This window comes from Atractosteus spatula, chromosome 23 (genome assembly GCF_055471065.1).
Source record: "Atractosteus spatula isolate fAtrSpa1 chromosome 23, fAtrSpa1.hap1, whole genome shotgun sequence".
Lineage (NCBI taxonomy): Eukaryota > Metazoa > Chordata > Actinopteri > Semionotiformes > Lepisosteidae > Atractosteus > Atractosteus spatula.
In genome coordinates this window covers 7,694,310-7,714,435 of record NC_142728.1, presented here as the reverse complement: position 1 = coordinate 7,714,435, position 20,126 = coordinate 7,694,310, and the positions used below count along the sequence as shown (strand labels likewise).

Genomic DNA, 20,126 nt, shown 5'->3' with positions numbered 1-20,126 from the left:
GCATGGAGAAGAAAGTCTTCCCATTTAAAAATATATTCATTGTCACACACTAGAACTCTCACATTTGTTTTTTACTTGTTTCAGTGCTTTGTAATTTAAGTCAACATGCAGAATTTTAAATAAATCGTACACTTTAACTAGTAAAAGCCTTTTTATTACAATCTTACAGCTCAATGTACTGCAATTCCCTGGCTAGTCTTTGTAAAACACATAGTATTGTTTGATAACGAGTCGTGCTATGTTTAGAGTTATTTTACTAATAGTTTCATACAGCAAAATAAATACAAAAATACTAATACTAATGTTAGTAATAAATTTAAATACACATCAAATTACCATTCCTTTTTTCTATGAACTGCTAACTTAGCAGTGACATAACTCTAATGTACTATCAGGGGTTAAGCGAGTTTTTTAAAAAATACAAAAAAGGAAAAACATCTGAATCATGACGATTCCAAAATACCAAGCAATTCAAAGCCGCCCCATTCACACATCAATAAACTTGGCAAAACAATCCTCTGTAGATCTCACAAGAGTGAGAAACAGTTGTTTCAACACCTTCTCTCCTAGCACCGATATCCAGAGCCTTTCAATGCAATGCTATAAAAAACATTTTTGGAAGCTCAGAACTAAACAAGTTTCTGAAAGCTCATCTGCAGCCTCCCTCCACCAGAGTTCTGTGTCCTTACCTCAAATGTGCTGTATTCTGAAACAGACTTGGAATTTCATCCTTATTTGCAGTAAGCCAAGAGCAACAAGTTGTAATGACATGCAATTTCCCCCTTTTTTTCAGCTCTTCTCTTTCAGGCAGGGAACCACAGAAATCCCAGTTTAGCCAGAAAACTCCTGCAGTGCATGAAACCAGAATGTTGTGTTCAAGTCCTTTTTTTAAAAAAAAGGCAGAAGTGCTTTTTTCTTGAGTACAAGACCCGTTTGAGAACTGGAGAAAGCAGGCTCAGTTAAAGTGTGCTCTCTATCTTTTTTTAAGGAAGCACTGCAGGCAGCTGTATTCCCCACTCCAACCCCCTCAGGCAGATGGTGTGCAACACTCTCTATGAGCTGAATTCCTAGCAGAAGACCGACCAATCAAAGACAAGGTTCTCGGGAAGCTGTGCTGAAAGGCCTAGCCTCTACTCAGACTTGTGTTACACTTTTCAATGGCAACAGTGCAAGATGAATGACTGCAGACAATGAGGGAGCATGAAAAAGTAAAGAAACCACAGGGTGTTTGTTGGTCTGTGAGTTTTGCTTGTTTTAGGCTGAGGGTAAAAAAGCACAGCAGTCTGCTGGATTGTTTTGCAATCATATTGCAAGCAAATTGTTCTGTGTTCTATCACCTCATAAAAACCGACAGTCCAAACACAATGCTCTATTTTCGGACAGCAACAGAATGCCATACTATAAGCAAAGCTTGGAGGTAAACTATTCACAGTATCACAAAATATTCATTCAGTTTCATCATCATTTTAAAAAATCTACTCATCCCAGAAAAGATTTAGCAGTGGTGAATTTTGTTAGTTTCTTCAATAGTTGTACATTTTTGCATTTTTTTTTGTTGGTATGTATGCCTTTTTATAAAGTATAGTTCTATGTATATGGGGGGGGGGACAGATTTGTGTTTGTCTACAGAGTGATCCATCATCATTATCATACTTCAGTCAGACAAGAATGTTATACTAACTTAAACTTTTTCCGCCAGCCCCAAACTTAGTTTGGCTAATTTATTGCTATACAAAAGACAAGCACTGGAAAAAAAAATCCGGAGCTTTGTCATTGCATCAGGCAGCATTTTAGAAAATATACAATCTGGCTATTGCACTGCATCTTTGCTGATCCTCATTTTAATAAGACCAGTAGCTTGCAGGTGGAAAAAGCACAAGGATCTCAAAAAAGGCATGTCAAAGTTAGGTCAACAGGTCTAAAATTGCAAACTTTTAGCCCAAGGACTATCAGATTTAGTTCCGAGCTTATGGGGAAAAAAATGAGCTGATTAAAAAAGCATATCTGAAGTTTTCATTGTTATGTTCCTCAGCCTTGACATGAATCATGAGTGGGAGTGAACATTCCTCTCTGTTAATATCAATTAATTTTCCCTCTGTCCATCTCTGACAATGAACTCCCCCTTTAGTAATTTCTGTACGGCTTCCCTTTTTCTGCCTAACACAAGAAGAACACCACCAGTCACTGATTCTCCATTTCTCCGAGGAAGAGAGAGCCAGCAACTTTTTGCATTTGGGATTTCACTGGGTGGAAACAATAACATCAGTAAACAGGCATTCCAGCAAATTATACTCCAAGCTTGCACCCAAAAAATAAATAATTGTATAGAAATAGTTGCCTTTTCCACCCACTGAACAAAGGAAACAAAGAGGAAACATATACAGTAATTAAAAGAAAAGATTAAAAATTGTAATATTTTTATGAATTCTACTAAATCCCAAAAAATCAGAAAAGAAATGTACAATGCTTACTGTCATAACAATACCTTACACAAAATGCCCTAGAGATTCTATTTTCTATGGGTAAAGTATTAAGGGGGAAAAAAAACGATTAAAAATACTGGGATATTCATAATTAAAGGTTATCTTATAAAACATTTGAGATGATGCAGTCTTTTGGAAGCTAGCAGCCCTTTAATTTAGTATCTTAATTAGCAGCTTGTTCCTGTTCACAAGTGATTCTGTCATTAGGGATTCTCTGTTTTCCTTGTAAACGAAATGGCCTCCATTTCTAATTCTGCTGGGAGGAAACAAGCTAGTCTTCCACCGCAAAGTGGGGTATATTTGTCCAGCAAACTTTAAAAAGGTGAAACTTACACTTTGTAAATTGCTCCAGGACCTATTTCAAATGGTCTTTTTTTCCTTTATATTGCTTGTTTTAGCTAAGGAGGTGAATCAAGTGCTTCTTGCTAAGGTGCAGCAAGAAATGGCCTCATCTTTGTGGTGAACTCTGGACTTATTTTTTTATCCTGCTTTGTTTGCTTGATTTGGGGAGGAAAAGAGCTGGTGAGAAAAAGGACACGTTAAGTTACAACAGTCTAACCCAAAATCAGGTCTGCATGTTTTTCCTAAGCTGCAGTGTATTACGTGTGATTAAAATTCATCCCCCTCTTCATCTTGCAATTCTATTAAAAAGATACGCGAGGCAGCTGAAGGAGATGATAAAATTCATATCTTTACATGTGGGCTTCTATTCATCTGTCACTTTTATTAGTGATGCAATCGATTAGCATTCCAACTTGCATTTAAAGCAAAAAAAGCACCTTATTTTCTACAAAGTGCTGGGGGTCCAGTAAGATTCCACTGAAACCTTTCACAACTGATGATGTTCAATGATTAAAACCAGAAAGCTGATGAAGGCATTTTGGACATACTCTTAACTCCTCATTACACTGTCCTTTTAAATATCTTAATAAAAGCAATTTTATGAGACGAAATATTTTTCACTGTTTCTGACAGGTTCATGTTTGTATTGTAAATTCATAAAAAAGCAAAATAACTAATTCAGGAACATTACAGAAGACAATGTGTTTAATAATTTCTCCCAACTATCTGGATAAAACCTAAAAGGCCAGAACGATCCTTGTGAGACCTAAAATCTATACTGTAGCTGTGCAAACCATTAAAATGGAAGATATTTGTAATGAGGTTCAGTAAGCTTAGCTGTTTATATTTTTAGAAATAGCATCCAAGAATAAAATATATACTGTATCTTTGCACTATAAGGCCATGGCTTCCTTAGTGTACCTAAACTGGGTAATTATGGTATGCACTAAGGTTAAAATTAAACTAGATACCGTATAATTCACACTGCAGATAATCAGACGAATATCAGATTGCAGTCCAATGCAGTGCAGGATTACAAAAGAAACCTGTGAATATTAAGTATCCTGGCTTTGATCATCCTCCCACAAATCCATCCAATTAATATTTATGCTGTTTATCTGCATCAAAAAAAACATCCCTGCAAGAATCACAGGCTGATGGAGCCATCCCCACTCACACCGTTAAACAGTGTGTTATGTTTAGAGAATGTTAGAAATAAATCCACTTCGGCTGGAATGTTTACTAGGAATGGAACTAATTCATGGAGCAGTTATAGCCCTAAAATACAAAGGCTTCCTTTGCTTTGCATCTGTATTTTATAAACGTCAAAAAGCATAACTGACAATCTCGGCCTCAGGACCACTATAAGCGTTTCCTCTGATGGTAATCATTATTTAGGCAACTGTTCTGGCTGAAACAAACTTGAGAGGTGCATTAGAAATACTTTCAAAGGCAAACAACTTTTTTCACAGCATCCCCCTCACAACCTTTTAATATTTGGCAAGGAGATGACATTCGTCTCCATACATTTTTCTTCTGGTGAAAAACGTCTTCATCTCCCGCCATCATTGGGCAACTGCACAAAAAGTACATTTCATTTCCATATTGGTATAGGCCACCACGGACACTGCTAACCGCTGCTACAGACAAGCGCATACTGAATAGTACAGGTCAATTTCCAGCCCCTGGTCAATATGCTCTGATGCACAGCAAATACAAAGAAAAACCAAGTCAAGTCATTGAAATAAAGAAGAAAGGTGATGCCTGTTCTGAACCACATAATAGCTGATGAGGAACTCAAGCATATTAGTCAGAGAAATGTGCATTGTAGTGTATACCACACCAGTGTACTGTATACTGTAGTATTTGTTAATTTGCTTACAAATTACAAGTGGAAAAAGAATCCTACCTCAAGCTTTTATAATTAGCTAATGCATCAACATTTTTCAAATGAAAAATTTCAATTTTTGTTCTTAAACTTACCATATTATTAGAATCTACTGAGAAAAAAAAAACGTATCCATGTTTCTCTTGTTGCCAATGTGTTACAGAAGTGTTTGTCCTTTCGGTACTGTACTTTTCATCCTCCCTGGCCATTCAATTCCCGTGCCCACTGTACTCCTGCCCTCTCCTTAAAATAAAAAATGTATTGTCACATGAATCACCTGTTTCTGCATTAAAGGGAAAAAAAGCTGTGTCCCAAAAGTCGGATCAAACAGAGAACCAATTCAGATGAAGCTTACTGGTCCCATTGGGACTCGGTGTAGTATACTGTATATATATATATCTATAGTATAGGTGGTCACTACCTTTCGTTAGCTAATCTCAGTGGTGAGTGGCACAACCTGGATTCAAAGCAGTTACAGTACCTTCAGGCTCTAGGACTGGTAGGCAGTGTACTGTACTGTATATTCTCACAAACGAGAAAGTTTTTTTTAACTGCATCTCTATTAGTGCTTCAACATGTTCCATAAATATTTAAAGACTGATCAGAAGCAAAAGAATAAAATATCTTTCAGTCGACACCGAACAAGAAAAGGCTTCAAAATATCTAATAACTATTGCAGAACAAGATCCATCATTCCTTCAAGGTTTTCCTGCACCTAATTTGTTAGGTAAAACAGTACAAACATCTCTAAATATCCACAGTGTTCACTACAAATACAGTACATTCTAAGTTAATAAGAAAAATGTGATTTTATTTACTGTGGTGTTTCATCTCAGTAAGTAGTTTCAACTGAAGGTACAGTATCACTAAGCATTTACCTAATCCTTTATTATGAGTGATTATAAATGTGACTAAATTAATTCACTCAAGCATGGTGGCAAAGAGAGATTTCAAACCGCTGCATTCCTTTCACTTTTTTCTATCTTCTAATATTACAGTTGCTTTTCAAAAATCATGTGAAACAGACTGTAGGTCTATGAAATTCAATTAGATCTTGAATAATTTGACATAAACCTATTTTCAAGCTACAAAACGTACTGTACATTCATACATTACGTACCTTGTACTTGCAATGCATATTACTATGACTCTACAAATAGTAATTAACCTTGTGTAACTGTAATTATTGCTCAGTTAAAAATTAAATCTAAGCTCCACTTTGTTCGTGTTCCTGAATAATATTTCATTTACACCATCCGAAATGGGAATTCTCCAGAGTACCTTACAAAAAGATTTAAATCTTGATTAATCATTTTGTCAGTTTAGAAACTTTCATTTCTAGACCACCCATGAATTCAAAAAATTAACTTGTGATATCATAAAATCTGACAGTGTGATAAGATCATATAAGGTTATTAATACAGATTCACACTTTTTTAAAGATATCGGAGATGGATAGTTACTAAGAAATTGACAAGCACAGCAGTTACCCACATTCTTAGTAAGAACGCATTAATAATGTAAAATTAAAACATAAAACTCCATGTGCTACAAAGATGATTTATTTTCACTCGAAAGGCGTTGCCCTATACAGTAATTACAATGAACGTGAACTGGAGATGAGATTTATCTCATTATCACCACCAAATACAACTGGGCAAATTTACAGTTTGAAACAAAACTTTATAGTAAGACATCCCCAAGGCAGAAATCATTTGAGATGGAAGATTTGTACAGCTGTTTTTTCCAACAAAGACACTTGTGTGCAACATGTGGGGCCACTGCAATGTTCTACAATATAACAGCCAAGTAATTCAATGTGTTTTCCAAAGGAATTCACACTCAAAACACAAGTTCAATTTATTTTTTTTGTATTACAGGGCCCTACATATTGCAAAGTCTGTCCAAGACTTACAGACCCACTTTTTCCAAATACTATAAAAGAACTGTTACATATTAAACCATTCATTTAAATTAAAGTGTGAAATTAAGCTGTCATTTTAAAAAAGAAAAAAAAGTAATGAAAATAAATGGATTTGGAAGTCTTAAGATTTGGAAACCCAGTCTGAAGTTTTCATCCAACTTTACTCCTCTCCTTTAATAATTCAGATGACTGCTTTTGAATTATTTTGAACCCCATTATGAAACTGGTCAGATACACTGTTTCTTCTGTGCCATTTTTCATTATTAGCAAAAGACAAATGCTACATGTGAGAACGTAAAATATTAATAAGCAATGAATCAAAAAATAATGAATTGTTTATTGCTGGACACCTCATTGCAATCACTGTACTGCACATACAATAAATGAATTCACTCATTTATTACAATGTAGCATTTTTTCTGCAATATTCTACCTGTAAATGAAAAATGTATTTCTTGGCCAATACAACAACCGTAGGTTAAACCAAATTCACACCAGTGAGTTTTAAGTTCAAACACCCAAAAAGTCCTTTTAAAAAAAAATAATTAAAAAAATAAGTGGTAAAAGGGAGGATTTAAAAATGTTTTAATCCTCCAGTTTGGAGTCAAGAATTGTTAATGGACACAGCTCAAAAGAACACCCTTCTGCCAGTGCCAGCACAAACGCTTCTGTTTTCCTCTTGAAATGTATTTGTCAGAGTCATTTGCCTTTGCAAGTCACACAGTGCATTACAGGAGAGCCAGCACTGACTGGAGAAGTGATATGGTTGTCTCAGGCAACATCGGAGTCCAGAAATACCCAAGCTGACTCATGTCCACCCAACCCTGGCATAAGTCAGAAAATGTATTGACTGCTGCTTGGGGAGTCCCAGTCAAAGTCAGCAAATGAGATAGCCCAAGTGCAAATTACAGATGTCTAGACACAGTGTGCAATCCACACAAGACCCTTGCTAGGTAAGCCACTTTGAAACATAAATACATAAATGCTTTAAAGAAAGTTGTGACAAAGAGCTGGTGCATATCCCATCACATGTCCTGTGAAGTTAAACAGAAATTATCCATTGTCTTTATCAGCCTAGAAAATAAAGTAATTTTCTTTGTTCTTTTTTTTTACTGGGAATATTACTGTAAAGAAGTATTTCTGTGTATTGGTTGATCTGTATTCGTATTACCTGTTGTGGATCCACAATGTTGTCTCTATCTGTTTGTTCCACCATGTTGTATCAAAGTTACAGAGCCTACCCCACCCCTGGATTAAATGGAGGCTACAGTACCTGTCCATCAAAATGAGATGGGGGTGGAGCTTACAGAACTAACCTAGGACTCATCGTGCAGCAATTTACTCTTGTCTTTCTTTAGTAACAGCCTGGTGTCCTCTTTGAAACCTACAGTTTACTATTTTTTCTAATGGTTTGTCTTTTAGTAAATAATTTTATTTGCAGCGTCTGTTTGCCAGAACTTGTTTTTGTGACTTCTGTGACCACTCCTGGACTTGCTATGAGGTGGTTTTGTCAAAAAAGATATCAACAGATTTCATAAAGAAGAATGGAAAAAGTCAAGGGTAAACACAGAAAACAAGAAGGCCTATTTACTTTAAGAGATGCTGTACTTTAAATAAATCTTATTAAGCAAGCACACAAGAAAGAAAGCTTTTTACTAATTCAGTTCTCAGTTGTAACAAGCAAAGCACCATAAATCATGTGTCAGGAAATTCAGACAATGCCCTGACAAGTAATATATTGTCATATATTACAGTATGTTATAGTATGTTACATGTGGGATTAGTGCAGGGACTAATGAGCAGAGAAAATTCTGGGAAGGAAAGTCTAAAGCCCTATATTTATTTCTAAGTGGGCAGGTGATTGATAAGAGTTTGGATATTTCTCCTTAACTTTCTTTGGGAGCAAAAAGTTTGTTTTTGTCTTAAAGTCTAGATGGAGATGTTGTTGAGCTGAAGGACTGAATTTGGTTAACCAAACTGAAAATAAAATTGTAAAAGTATATACAGTAAACGAATAAATAACATGGAGCTTTTCATATCTTAGCGATTTGTTCCTAAATTTACCAGACTCATGCACATTTATACTTCATGAACAAATTCTTGGAGTTTAAGCTACAGGTTGTTCATAAGCCACTAAAACTAAAGTGTTATCAAAGGCTGCATTCATTTTGGTCTGCTCCAGTTGTCCCAAAGTTGTCCCAAAACTGCTGTCTGTAAACATTGAGCTCGGCCATTTGTCATAGCAACTTGTGCCTGGTGAAACAACACATACATCATGAATTGTTTTCTCTAAAAATCAGGATTCCCTACTGTTATTTTATTTCTTTCGCAAGTATTACCTGAAAAGCCCAATGATGTAAAGATGAACAATTATAAAAGCACTGCTAATAAACAGAAATGATAGGAATTGGGTCTATATACAGTATAACACGTTTTAGTTTCTTTGAATTTAAAACTGAAACTGTAAATACTTAATAAATACTGTAGATTTATTAAGTTAATTACTGTAGATTTGTTGTCTGATGCATCAAGTTATTGTCCCACAATTTTAACCACTCATTTTCATCTTTCTATACAGTACGTTAAATAAACAATTTGAGAATAATTATTGTTATTATTACATTTTTATTACACTATCTAATGTGAGTGGTCATTTTTACAGCAAATTAAACTTTATCTTGCGTTAAAAATTTCCAATATTCATGGCAAGACTCTAACACTAAGGATCTGTACATTTTCACTCTCCATCCTCAATTCCTCAACGATTTACGCAGAAAATTCTGGCATATTTTCATCAATGAATTTTGAAAAGCTAGAAAAATTTAGCTTGCCAGGACAGGCTCAGGCTCCCCCGCAACTCTGCTTTGGATGAAGTGGTAAGAAAATGGGTGGATGCATGAATGGACAGCAGTACTTCAAATTTTTGTAAATAAAAACAGGATCTCAATCAAAACTTCCAGAGGTGCTCCGGTAAAAACATTGAATGAAAATGAATTCAGCACCACGCAATCGGCCAATTAAACTGATTACCACTGACGTAAACAGTGGTGTCATTTCATCCGATTTATTAATCCTATGAGCCAATAAATTTCAACCAAATTTTCTAGATCTCATCAGTTTTCTTGCTGTATCAAGAAATGTCCTCCCACCTCTTCCTGAGATGCCTACTTTTACCCAGCAGACTTCAATGATGTTTCTAAAGTGAAAAAGATAACTTGCATGTACAATTCAAAGGCAAACAACCAACAAGATAAAAATGATTAGGGGTCATGTTATGGACCATGTTCAGATTAACACTGCTTTAGAAAGCCTGATGTTTTACAGGTCATTAACTGTCAATTCATATTGGCCAGATATTTTCACAGTATGGCATCCAATGATAAGAAATGAGGAAAACTGGCTCCCAACTGTGTTATTTTCATACCTGGTTTATGCATTAATACACCAGAAGCCAATTTGTAAATCTTTTGATCCACAGCAGAATGTGTCCCAGTAATACTTCAAGCTATTGACAGGGAACTAGTGAAATACTTTTAAAGCACAGGTACAGAACACTCTCAGCATAAGTCTTCTTGTATAAATCAGATTCTACATGGTAATTCATGATGCTTCAGTCTGCTATGCAACAGTATATCAAAATACAATATAACAATATAGAATATTATAGTGTATACTCATGCAGAAGTTTAGCATGCTTTATGGGGCATTAAGTAAAAACTTTCACTGTATTTTTTTTTATTTCTGTCGTACCTTTTTTAGACCTGTTGTACCTTCTGCAAATCATTTTATTTCAAAGGAAAAAAAATCAGATTCCATTCGTCTAAATTTCACTCTCCATTGTCCTTGCAGTAGAAATAGCATCCTGCAAAATAATGAAAAGGTCTAACTATTGATTTGGTCAATTTCCATAATGTTTGTGCTTAAGCAGTTTTCATCAGGCAATCAAATGGTAATACGAAGTCTGCCATGCTTTATTGCTGACTAGAGGATCCCTGAAATATGCCAGTATCCAGTTTAAAAGAAATAAACTCCTGGCTAAAGAATAAATCTCTTCAATGGTGATTCATGCAAATCGAATTCAGCTTTATAGTCCTCAGGGACGGAGGGCTGTCATAAGTGATTTTTTGACTTTACGAAGATGAAGATCAACAGTGGCTAACAACCACCACAGGGCTTTATGCCTTAGGCACGCTTCCATTAATCTACAAGTTAATCAGTGGGGATAACATATTGCACCATAAACTTTCTCAGAAACGATTGTGCTCCTCTGACAATGTCTTAATGGTAAGATACATCAAGCCGCTTAATCCTTGTACAGATTTTCCAGCGACTTTTGATGGGATTAAGCCAACAGTGAGGTCAATGTCTCCCCAACCTATGAAACAAATTTTAAATAACTTCAAGTTCTTATCCCAAGATTGCATGCATATTTTCAATATCTCAATTTTCTCCAATGGTTACAGCTTATTACTGTATGTACGAATTGTACTTTGTCGATTTACTGTAATGTGCCAAAAGGAAATAATTTACTGTATGTACTGTAAAAGAGAAAAAAAATGAAAAAACAACGTCTACTATGTCTTGTAAATAGTCTTGTCGTTACTTCACAGTTTCCTTCTAATATCTACTACAATGCCCTTTGTCACTTTACACAGTATACAGCAACCAAGTTCTAAATGTGAAATTACGTTTGCACTAACATGTTGACTGGATGCACTGCTAAATATACAGTACATTACATTCATGCACCCTTCAATGCCTAGAATATACAGTGAAAGTATGCTGTCTCAATGAAAAGGAAACCATTCTAAAGTAAACATACCATATGAAGCCCTCTCCCATAGCTGTATCTATGGGATACAGCTATGGGAGAGGTTTGTAGAGTCATTGCTTTGTCATTTGCGACTGATATCTGATAGTCTACTACACACTTAGCATGTAGACGCCAGGCTGCATTCCAGAGCTTTCATATAAACTAAACATACTACTTTATCGATTACAGGAAGTAAAGTGCACCAACTGAAAATAACATGAAACCCAGCAGGTCTGGGAAGTCAAGCTGTAACCACAACTGGTCATTGTGGGAATCCTTACATTCCATATGACATATAGACTGAATGGCGGCACAATGGCGCAGTGGTTAGCATCACTGCTTCAATTCCAGACCTGGGGTGCTATCTGTGTGGAGTCTGTATGTTCTACCTGTGTTCAGGTAGCACACTCTGGGTGCTCCGGTTTCCTCCCACAGTCCAAAGTCATACTGGAAGGTTAAATGACTTCTGGGAAAATTGGTGTCCATGTCTACTGTATGTGTGCTCTGTGAACACCTTACTTTGTAATTGGATCCTTGACTTCCTGACGGGACATCCACAGGTGGTGAGGGTGGGCACCAACATATCCTCTACCCTGACTCTAAACACTGGAGCCCCCCAAGACTCTGTACTTAGCCCTGTCCTCTACTCTTAATTTACTCTTTATTTACACATGATTGTTGCCAGGCATAACTCAAACTCCATCATTAAGTTTGCGGATGATACAACAGTCATCGGACTGATCACAAAAGGTGAGGAGTCTGCGTACAGGGAGGAGGTTGAAACCCTGGCAGCATGGCGCCAGGATAACAACCTCTCTCTGAACATCAGTAAGACTAAGGAGGTGATTGTGGATTATAGGAAACATCAAGGAGGAGGTCACAAACCTAGCTACATCAACAGGACTGCAGTGGAGAGGGTCAGCAGTTTTAAGATCCTGGGAGTTAACATCACAGAGGACTTAACTTGGTCTCACCACACCAACATCGTGGTCAAAACAACGCAGCAGCGCCTATTCTATCTCCTCAGGCTAAAGAAGTTTGGCATGCCATCACATATCCAGGCCAACTTCTACAGATGCAGTATTGAGAGTATCCTGACTGCCTTCATCACTGCCTGGTATAGGAACTGCTCCGCCCTGGATCGCAAAGTACTGCAGAAGGTGGTGAAGTCAGCGCAGCTCATTATCGGCTGTGAGCTACCAAACGTCCAGGATATCTACTCAGCTAGACGTCTTAAGAAGGCCAGGTCTATTCTCAAGGACCCCAGTCATCCCTGTCACAAACTGTTTTCTCTCGTACCGTCCGGTAAACGGTATCGAAGCGTTCAGTCAAAGACCAACAGATAACGGTACAGCTTTTACCTCCAGGCAATACAACTGCTAAACAGCCAACCTGCAGCAACCACCCTAATGGTCTTTGTCAAATGGTCAAGTTACATGGACACACAGTTTTCCATTGTATATTGCACTATTTGGACATAATGTATTGTATACACCCTGGATATGCAGCAGTTCTATTTATATTGAGTTTTTTAAAATTCAATTTTTATTGCACTATTATTATGGAACCTTATTCTGTACTTTTAGTTTTGTGATTTTTACTTTTATCCCCCCCCCCGGTGAGCTCGCAGAAAAGACATTTCATTGCCAGCAATTACTGCTGCACGCTGTATTGCTGTGCATTTGATAAATAAACTTTGATGGATGGATGGATGGATGGATGGATGGATGGATTGATTGATTGATTGATTGATGTACTGGAGTCCCATCCATGGTGTTTCCATGCCTTGCACCCAATAGCTTTTTCGGGACAAGCTCCGGCTCCCCCCTGACCCTGTACTAGATAAAGTGGTTAGAAAATGGATGGATGGGTAAATGCATGCAGCCTGCATGTTCTGACAACAGTCCTTAAACTGGAATGTAATGAAAAACAATGAAAGGGTTCATTTTTGTACTTCTTTCGTATCTTCCAAAAACCCAGCTAAAGCCAAAACAGATGTACATTCATTTTTAGATTACCCGATTAAGAGACAGCTGGAGGCTCTTATTTTAATACGACTGAGTCAGAGCAAGTTAAGAAATATTAACAATGATAGCCTTCACTGCTCCTATAAAGTTTTACTCCTTTACCGATGCTGGTTAAACCGGGTAATTCTGCATTTTAGCGGAAAAACAGCTGAAGCACACTGACTTTCCATACACTAATTATTTGATTTGGGACTTCAATCTATTGCCCTACCAACAAGAAAATGTAAAGCACAACCTCGAGCCCTCAAATACACCTTTGCTGTATCTTTAACCTCAAAGCCACCTTGCCAATACAATCTCTAATGCCTTAGGAAAAGGTCATGACTACAATTCTGCCATTTGCACTTAATGAGAAATATACAGTAAGAACTGAGACCATCAATATAGTCATACAATTGGGAAATGAATTTGAGAATCCTATGGGCAAAGAGGCACATTTAGTATTTTTCAGATAAAAATGAGTATGGAAAATAATATTTTACTGGTTTACTTCTGTTTACAAATACACACATACCTTGGAATTATAGTAATACAGAAATACATAAAAAATGCTCTCGTAATAAGGTACTGTACATGATTAAAACAGTATGGCAACTACTATATACACCAACCATAAGCGAGGCTTAAAATACAAAATCATCTTGATAAAAATCAACTTAGTTTTCTTAATGTTCCTAATATTTACAGGACTCAAAAGCACATGGTACTGTAGGTAGCCTGGCACATGTCCAAGTAAAGGAAAAAACAGTATGTTTAAACATAAGAGCTGTTCTGGTCTTTTTGTTTTGGAATCATGCCTACAGATACTAACATACACATGCAACACAACTCCATACATGCACAGTGTACAAAGGAATGTCCTTGTCATTAAAAGCTGGGGTGACCTTTTCCAAAGGCCATGTCTGTTGCCTTATTTTTCTGTGTGTGTCACTAACAGAGGTGACGATAATGAGACAAGAAAACACATCATGCAAGAGCAGTGAATATTGCCTGGGGGCTACACATACAGTGTGTATCAGGAATCAACTACACAAAATGGAAGTGAATGTCTACATAAGATGGAGCCATTGGACTGCGGTTGATGAATGTAGAGCACAAATAGTGTGCGATACATTTTGTGGAGCATGTAGAAATTCAGCGCATTAACAGAATTAATGATCTGCTCAGAAACGTACATCATTCAGTATCATTCATTCAGTCACTAAATAGACTGAATGTCTATACAGTAACCAATCTTTCAATACATAGTATATAATGGTTTCAAGTGGTGGAATGTTGCCCTCAGATCAGACACATTTCCTGATGCTGAATAGAAGCACATCAAGTCAAGAAAAAAAAAACAGCTTCTGCACACTCTGTGTAGGTCACCAGAATACCACGATTTAGGAGGTACAGTATTGGATTATGTTGGAAGAAAGCAGCAAACACACTGCCTCAACCTTTTCCTTCACAAAACTGTGATGCGTTTTAAAAACGGACAACTTTCAGACTTGAAATTCAGTTGTTCCCACCTATTTCATATTCTGACCGATTTTTATGTTGCCTTTCATTTTCTGTGAGAAGGTCGGAAAGAGAAACCACCATTTAATGATGCTTCTGCATCTTTAGTCGTTAAAAACATAAGAGAAATGCAATTTCCTCCCAAACTGTAGCCCCACCCCCACCAAGGGTCAAGTAAGCACTTGATACCTTTGACACTCTTTACCAGGAATGTGGCCCTTTTGAGGACGGACAGAAACACTGAAAGATTTACATATGAATGATATAATTCATGGCTTTTTTTTCCTGCTTTTAGGCAGGCCTATTGGAACTAATATACATCAGTTTACTAATTTATTTGGTCTATGCTTTTATCCAAAGCAATTTACTTTTGCGCTGATTTATATAACAGGAGTAATAATCAGCATTATCCAGGATAACAGACGATGTTGTGGCATGAGAAGTCAGTGATGCTTCACAAACTGAAATTACAGGTTATTTTTTCAAATCCAAGTCCTTCACGGATCTTAGAAAAGACATTTTTCTTAAAACCACTATATTCAGGAGATCAAAGAGTTACAAATCTTAATTTCTTTCCCTTTTTATGTCTGATCTGTTTTGAATGATTTATACAGTAGCCACAAGGCAAAGGACAGAAAGGCCTTTGCAATCTTTGTCTTGATTATGTGTTCAGTGCATATTAATGGTAAAAAATGTTAACATTCTCCCATTATTCATTCAAAAAAGTTCCACACTGAAATGAAAAATAGATCCACCCATCAGTTTAAATTATCTCTTCCTAAGCTTCTTTAAACAAACTACATTAGGATGTGTCCTAAAATATTTCTAAACAAAACGATTCATAGAGTTGTCTTGACGCAGGTTGTGAGTAAACAACAAGTCTTTCTCTAAACAAAACTTAACCTTATTTTAAGAGCAGAATACAGCAGTGTACACATATTTTTAAGCAAATAATAATAATAATAATAATAATAAAACTAAACAGAGGTGTGTCTGTTTGGATTTATAGACTGCACAGTTCTCAGGCATGGTACTTCCAGGGAAACGGGTTGATCCTATCTGAAAAAACTTTCCCAAAAGAAGAAATGGAAATTTCTGCTTGCTTTTTTCCATTTTTCTGGAGCAACAAAATCAGTTCAGAGTAATCCCAAATGATTCATACAGTAAATCATACAGTGGAACTGTACTGTGATAACCTGTTACTAGAAATCAGAACAAAAATTAAAACTTTTACAGTGATGTTTGCATTGCACATAAAATAGACTAATGAATGTTTCTGAAAGATTCAAGACTAATCAGATATTTGTTTTTCCACGGGTCAGAAAACTACTTTTAGTAAAATATATAGTAAATAGTAACTTTAATATATAACTTAATATATTTGTAGATTTCTTTGTTCAGATCTTTTTATATATATTGATAAATATACTGTATTTATGCAAATACTGTAAGACAACAGTGGTTTTATTATGTTATGTTTTATTATGTGGTTTCTTATAAGGCACTAGTCAGGCTTCAGTGTGTCCAGGATTCTGTGTACTAACAAAAAGTACTCTGTATCAGCATGTGAGTGGACATTAAGTTCCTCTTGCACATGTATAGTATAAGGCACTGAATGGTCCATCTCCAGATTTTAAGGACTTAAAAGAACACAAGCAGAACACAAGTACAAGGTATTTGTTGTCCTTTTTGCTCTTTGAGTTTCTTGAAAACCGCTAATAAAATATTTTATTATAGGTGACACAAATCTCTGCATCACATCAGTGTAATGCAACACTATGAAATAGCTTCTACTGTAGGTCCCTTCTAAACTAATCAGAAAATACATTCTGATCACGAAAATACTTTTAAAACAAATTGTCCTGGAGATTGTATTCTAGAATCTCCACGCAATTAAAAATACTCTGAACAGGAAAGATGCTCTGAGCTTTTGACTCTGAATTGCTAAAACTTTCATACTGGCAACGGTTAGTTTGTCATCAGCATTTTTATAAGCCTAGGTTCCTGGCCAAGGTCATTAAGTATAATTTATCCTACGCCAATCTGTCCTACGCCTACTTTTGACATTTAGAAGTAACTAACACACAGTAGGAAATGAAAATTAAATTGTACAATAGGTGTTTGCCTGCCTTTCAGCACAGAAGTAAATACTTTAAGCATGGGCTGGATGGAGCAAAACTGCTCGTTCAAGTTAAAACTAAACATAAGAATTTATGTTTTAAATGTATGTTTTAACATTTAGGACAATGTTATAATGTCACCCAGAAGGTGTTAGAAGAAGCTGTTCCGGAAATTGGTGCACTCTTCTTACACTTAAAACTGGAACTACAGGATGTGGCAAGATTGCACAGATACAGTACAGCACTTCATTCTACTGGCTAAAACAAAGGCCACACCACTGGTAGGCATTGTTACTGTAGATGCCATCTAGTTCATATTTATTCCCTCCAGCAACATAAATGAGGAAGAAAGAGTTGTGACACAAAAGGAGAGTTTTCTTCAGCTCAAGGTCATACTGTATATTTACAACCACCTGCTAGGTATTAACAGTGGCTAGTGCATTACTGAATTACTCTTAGAGACTCATTGGATGGGAAACATTTACTGCAGCGTAACGTCAGCCCGTGAGCAGATCCCTTTGTCCGACTCTATACCAAAAGTGGTTTGATATAGGAAATGCTTGGAGAACCCTACTTACATGAGCCTTGGATTTAATTTGTTTAGTTTAGAAGAATGAGTTTTATGGAGAATGTAAGCCCGTTTATTCAGATTCCATAACACAGATTACAGCGGAAAAAGCCGGATCCTAAATTGAAAACAAACGTCTCAAAGCCCTTCAGATAAATTACTGTAAGACACACTTGTAATTGAATACAGAATTTAATGTCCAAGATATACTGTACTCTGGGCAATTTCTTTTACATTAGGGCCTCCGGACTTATCAAAGTTTCTTAGAGAAGCATAAAGTAAAACTCTGTCTCATAAAATAAACCCCACTATTTAAAAACTTTTATTCAATCACAGTTGCTACTATATCAGCCAAGGAGTCTTTAACTGGCTATTTTACTTTAAAAGATTGCCAACTGTATGGTCTTCTGTTACTGACTGTTCTTACCCTCCTGACATTACTGAAATCCCAAAGACAGTGGCTAGAGATCAGTGCAGGAGTTAATGCGGTTCTGTGTTATTTTCAGCCCCTGAGGTCAGATCTTTCTTCATTTTTTGATGCCACTGAAAAGAACAGAAAATTGCTGCTGTTTCTATTCTGCAAGAACGCAACAGTGTAACAATGTGTTTATAGTTAGAAGGATGCAGTACAGCAGTTTTGGATTCATTATCGTGTTTTAAACAAGGAAGAGGAGCTTAATTTTTGCCAACTAGACAGCAAAAGTCCATGGAAATTCAGGAGCTCCCAATTTAGCCCTCTATAGCATTTAGACAAAGCCTTATAATGCAATCCTGTTGTGTTTTATTTATGCTAAAATGAATACAGTTCTGAGTAAATCCTACATTTTTAACATCCAAACAACGCAAAAACAAAGAAACAAGAAACCTCAGAATGTTCAAATGTCAGGGCCCACAAACACTGTACTTCAGATTATATACTATATGTATATATTTATCCACAAACCTTCCATTGAACTTTGACATCTTAAAAACCTTTTTTCCCCTCTGTTTTTCAAACTGCAGCTTTTATAATCCATTTATGTTAGAAACAAAAAGCAATTCAAGATAAACCTAGCACGGCACAAAAATAAACTCCATGATCATAAATCTCCATCTCTCATCTCTTTTTATGAATACATTAAATTCTATAATCCCAAAACTGGCAGAATGTTTGTCAGAGGTGTTATCAGAATACAAATATCAATAAACTGGAAAAAAAAAATCTTGGAACTAAATTTCCTTGTTCTGCTCCTATTTGTCACTTTCACTCTGTTTCAACAATCCCACATGAACTATAAAGCTAAAAAACTATCCAAGGAAATGATTTAGCAAAGCCTCTAGTGGCTTTGAAATGCTGCATTTTTTTACCCACTTAAAAATGGAACAGAGCCCAGTAAAAATAAAGTAGTACAGCTCACCAAAAACTGGCAGGCTAAACCAGAACTTCAGAAATATTTTAGACATTGACTCATTCCTTTAACCACATTCTTCCTGAAGAATAGCACACTCCAATACAGAATTGCAAGGCTGTCCCATGGTCACTCACATTAAAAATAGCTCCAGTTTTCAAGCAATTCAGAAAAACACTTAGACCCAAAATGCACAGGCAGTAAACATGAATGCATTCAATTACCTTGTTAAACATATTTAAGAGGTACTCAGCATTGTACAGTCTGTCATAGTATAAACAGCACACAATGGCATGCAATTTTTTATGTTAATTACATTTTTTCTAAATGTCAACCAAGAGTGGAATGCAGAATCCCTATCCTCCACAATCAAAAGTTTGAACTACCAAAGCATGCACAGATATAAACATAGATAAAAAGCAATGCACAAAAAGGCAGATAGGGACAATCAGCAAAAATTAATCAGCATTGATTAATTTTTAACAACCCATGGCTATTTACTCCTGAATTTAAATTAATAGATCACAGTGGATTAACTCTGACAAAAGGACTGTGTGAAATTTTCACCGCTCAGACCCATTACATGAGAACTCAGCTCATCTCCTCTTGGTAGCTTTTCAAAAGATTTTTTCCCCCAATTTAAGAAGCTCAAACTCCAAAGCTCAAGCTTAAGAGCTTCTCCTGTTCTGTTAAGCAAAATGTATTTTCCTCTTACTGTTCCTTACTGAAGCCAACAATGATTTATTTAATGAGGACTTCTATTTACCATTTAGATTAGATTGAAAAGAGCTGAGAGGTTGTCCAAAGTCTCTATACAGATGATAATCAACCCCGTACAATCACTCCATACCAATGTTCTTTGGCTAGTTACCACATCGACCTTGTACATATCGTGATTTTAGAAGTTTACAATCTCAAACCTACATTTGTTTGAGTACGAAATACTGTGTATCTTACGACGAGTGTAAGCATACCAGACACTCTCAGTGAGGACTAATAGAGCAAACAACAGAAAGAAAAAGAGAACAAGCGAGCTTCAATTAAAAAGAAGAGCTTATTAGTTCAGTGAAAGC

General features: G+C 36.3%; 1 protein-coding gene across 3 annotated transcripts in view; it reads right to left on the bottom strand.

Annotated features, from left to right (window-relative positions):
• The window catches only part of LOC148816100 (disabled homolog 2-interacting protein-like), a 365,406-nt gene that overhangs the window by 251,202 nt on the left and 94,078 nt on the right, over window positions 1-20,126 (bottom strand). The window contains exon 1 of one of the 3 annotated variants that reach the window (XM_088940449.1): window positions 690-1,040. The exons of the other annotated variants lie outside the window; for them this stretch is intronic. The gene's annotated coding sequence lies outside the window, so the exon portion shown is untranslated. Of the gene's footprint in view, window positions 1-689; window positions 1,041-20,126 lie in introns of those variants that run through there. 3 annotated transcript variants of the gene reach the window in all.